The following is a 4,636-nucleotide window of genomic DNA, read 5'->3' as shown; positions in this document are numbered from 1 at the left end:
GCCACTGCACTCCAGTCTGGGCGACAGAGTGAGACTCTAACTCAAAAAAAAAAAGAAAGAAAAGATTACTTTAGGCCAGGAACTCGAGACCAGCATGGACAACATAGACCTCGCCTCTACAATAAATCAAAAAATTAGCTGGTGTGATGGTACGTGCCTCTGATTCCAGCTACTTGGAAGACTGAGATGGAAGGATCACCTGAGCCCAGCAGATCAAGGCTGCAGTGGCTGTGAGCGTGTCACTGCACTTTAGCCTGGGCAACAGAGTGAGACTCAGACTAAAAAAAAATTTTTTTAAAAGGAGCATCAGTGAGCTATGGCACAACTTTAAGTGGCTTAATACACAGATAACTGGAGTCCCTAAAACCAGGAGGAGATTGTCCAAACTATAACCTACAGATCTGTGATGGCTAATTTTGGGTCAACTTAGCTAGGCTATGATACTCATATGTTTGGTCAAACACCTCTTTAGATATTGCCATGAAGGTTTTTTTTTTTTTTGAGTTGGAGTCTTACTCTGTCACCCAGGCATGCTGACAGCCACTGCAACCTCGACCTACTGGGCTCAGGGATCCTTCTGCCTCATCCTTCCAAGTAGCTGGAACAACAGGCACACACCACCATGCCCGGCTAATTTTTTGATTTGTTGTAGAGATGAGGTCTCACCAAGTTGCCCAGGCTGGTCTTGAACCTGTGGGCTCAGGCAATTCTCTCACCTCAGCCTCCCAAAGTGCTGGGATTATAGATGTGGGCCACCGTGCTCGTTCATGAAGGTATTTTTAAAGATGTGATAAACATTTATGTTAGTACACTTTGAAGAAAGCAAGATTACATTCCAAAATGGGGGTAGGTCTGATCCAATCTGTTGAAGACCTTACCAGAAAGAATCTTGCTAAAACTGTCTTCTGACCCAAGGCTGTAACATCAACTCTCACTGGAATTTCTAGCCTGCCCTGCAGATTTCAGACTTGCTAGACCCTATCACCATGCAAAGCAGTTCTTTAAACTCTCTCATTCATCCATCCATCCATCCACCCACCCACCCACATATGGTTTCTATTTTATTTACTGTCCTTACTGTAAGAACATGCACTCCTGCTTCTGGACCAAAGCAACCTTGATGTTATCGCACAGATTCTAGGCTATGCTGTCTCAGCATTCTTATCTGTTCTGGAGGGTTGCCTTTCACTGTCTGACAGAGCACATGTCTTGTTCCCCTCTAGTGATAAGCCTTGGGTCTGGGGAGTGACGGTGAAGAGATCTACCTGTCTTGCAGTCATCCACAACACTTTTGTCTGTAAGTCCCCTCAATAAGACACCCGACACCGACAACCTGGATTTGCCTGCTTTCCTCTTTGGTTTCTCTGCTCCTTTGGCATTTGGGGGTAGCTTTGTATATATGGCCCTTTCATGGAATGGAAATCTAAGCACAAGAAACAAAAACTACAAGGCACATAAAAATCACATTGCTCAAAATCAGTGACAAGTAGAAAAATCTTAAAAGCAGTCAGAAAAAAGAAATATGCAGAGAACCAAGACAAGGATGCAATGCAAATGAAGACAAAAGAACAGTATCTTTAAAAAAACTTCAGCAAAATTATATTTTATAAAGTAAAATGAAGTGAGACTGAATGCAGTGGCTCACACCTGTAGTCCCAGTGCTTTGAGAGGTCAAAGCAGAAAGATCACTTGAGCCCAAGAGTTCTGAGACTAGCCCGGGCAACAGAGATTTCATCAAGCTGGGCATGATGGCTTATGCCTATAATCCCAGTACTTTGAGAGGCTTAGGCGAAAGAAGTGATTGGGTCCAGGGCTCTGAGACCAGCCTGGGCAACTTGGTGAGACCTTGTCTCTACAATAAATCAAGAAAAATTAGCCAGGTGTGGTAGCGTATACCTGTAGCTCCAGAAGGATCACCTGAGCCCAGCAGATTGAGGCTGCAGTGGACATGCCACTGCATTCCAGCCTGGATGAGAGAGCAAGACTCCAACTCAAGAAATAAAACTTAGGTGTGATGGTGTGCCCCTGTAGTCTAAGCTACTTGGTAGGCTGAAGTAGAAGGATGACTTTGCCCAGGAGTTTCCAGCTGTGGTGAGCCAGGATTGTGCCACTACACTACTGCCTGTGTGACAAAGCAAGTCTCTGCCTCAAAAAAAAAAAAAAAAGTTGAAAGAATTGATGACTGGGAGACCCATAGTAAAAAAAAGGTAAGGAAAATCTTTGTGCAAAAAAAAAGTGACACCAGATGACAATCTGAATCTACACAAAGGAATGGAAAGCACTGGAAATTTGTTTTGAGTTGGAGTCTCACTCTGTCATCTAGACTGGAGCGCAGTGGCCGCTCCCGGCCACCACAGCCTCGACCTGCTAGGCTCCGGTGATCCTTCTGCCTCAGTCTTCCAAGTAGCTGGAACTACAGGCGCGCTACCACACCTGGCTTATTTTGATTTATTGTAGAGATGAGGTCTCGACAAGTTGCCCAGGCTGGTCTTGAACCCATGAGCTCAGGCAATCCACTCACCTCAGCCTCCCAAAGGTGCAGGATTACAGGCTGAGCCACTGAGCCTGGCTAACACTGGAAATTTAACTGCATGGGTTAGTTTTCTTTTTTAACTTTAAAAAAGATAATTCCATTTAAATAAAAATATAGCCAGCCCTATATATTTCTGGGTCCACATTTGATCCAATCCACAGTTGGTTGAATCCAAGGATGACTAACTGTAAATAATGTATTGGGGAGCTTATAACATATAGAAGTAAAATATAAAAATATAAAAGTGGGGGGGAGGGAGGGGAAGGGAGGCGGGATTAACGGTAGTCAATATCTGTCTGGGGACAGTGAGACACCTCTTATCAACAAGGTTGCCTGAATGAAGCATATTTGCATAACTAACCCTTAACTGTACCCCACAATATTAAAATAAAAATATTGATTAAAAAATAAAATTAAATTAAAATAAACATTAAAAATGCATATGAGAGAGAACATAGCACAAAAATGAAGAACTCAAGTGTTAGAGTCAGACAAATATAATTTTAAAATGGTGTTCCACATACTTCTAGTTGTGGACATTTGAGAACATTTTCTAGTCTTTCTCTGCATATTTTTTTATTCATAAAATGGAGATATGGAAATACCTAGACATGTTGAGAATTTAATAAGATAATGATGCAAAGTGCTTGGTAAGCACAGTGAAAATGTTTCGGATGAACAAATAAAATGCTTTTTAATTGAAAAAATAAAAAAATAAAAATAAAAATATAAAAGTGCCAGGTGTGGTGGCTCAAGTATGTAATCCCAGCTCTTTGGGAGGCCTAGGCGAGAGGATTGACTGAGCTCAGGGGTTTGAGACCAGCCTGGGCAATTTGGTGAGACCCCATCTCTACAATAAATAAAAAATAAATTAGCTGGGCATGGTAGAGCGCACCTTTGGTTCCAACTACTTGGAAGGCTGAGGTGGGAGGATTGCCTGAGCCAGGGAGGTCAAAGCTGCGGTGGCCGTGAACATGCCACTGCACCCTAGCCTGGGTGGCAGAGTGAGACTCCAACTCAAAAAATAAAAACATAACCTAACATTGATTGCCTTTCTTATCTATAAAGTAGATTGAATAAAATCCTAGCACCACCTTATGGCTGTTGCAAGGATTAGAGAATGCCCAGAACACGAGTAAATCCTCATATACTACTCCTGGGGCATACTATTATAAAGATATGGGTTCTATCCATGTCATTGTGCATGGGAACACATGCACAAAGACAGTGGGGTGAAACAGGGAAGCTTGGCGAGGAAACAAACTATACTCATCTCATTATTTACGATCACATAAAGCCAGGTACGTAGGTTTTTATAACTCATTGCATCAGACACTGAGCTTTTATGGTATATCAGCCTAATACAAAAAAGTTCTATGGTTTAAACAAAATGGAAATACTTCTAATATTTTACTGTGATATGTAGGTTGAGTACAGGTTCAGTGGTCTTGGCTGAGATGCATAATCTGACACTTTCTGGCAGTATAACTTGGAGAAGCTTTTTGAAATGCTCCCATCTGTTTCCTCATCAGAAAATAGGTCCGCTGGGTGTGGTGGCTCATGCCTGTAATCCTAGCACTTTGGGAGGTGGAGGAGAGGATTGTCTGAGTCCAGGGGTTTAACAATAGCCTAGGCAACTTGGCGAGACATCTCTACAATATATCAAAAAATTAGCTGGCTGTGTGGCATGCACCTGTGGTTCCAACTTCTCGGAAGGCTAAGGCAGAAGGATAACCTGAGCCGAGCCCAGCAAGTCAAGGCTGTGGTGGCCCTGAGTGTGCCACTGCACTCCAGCCTAGGCAACAGAGCAAAACTCCTACTCAAAAAAAGAAAAAAAGAAAAGAAAAAAAGGCAAGAAAATAGGCCCAGGAAAAGTACCTACTTGACAGAGGTACACAAGTTTAGATGAAATAATATGAGCTGGGCTCGGTGGCTCAGCCTTTAATCCCAGTGCTCTGGGAGGCTGAAGTGAGTGGACTGCCTGAGCCTGCAGGTTCGGGACCCACATGGGCAACTTGGTGAGACCTCATCTCTACAATAAATTAAAAAAAAAAAAAATTAGCTGGGCGTGGTAGCGCGCACCTGTAGTTCCAGCTACTTGGA

This window comes from Carlito syrichta, unplaced genomic scaffold, assembly GCF_000164805.1.
Source record: "Carlito syrichta isolate Samal-C Ts95f unplaced genomic scaffold, Tarsius_syrichta-2.0.1 Scaffold309286, whole genome shotgun sequence".
Classification (NCBI taxonomy): domain Eukaryota; kingdom Metazoa; phylum Chordata; class Mammalia; order Primates; family Tarsiidae; genus Carlito; species Carlito syrichta.
Note: the sequence above shows the minus strand (reverse complement) of the source record.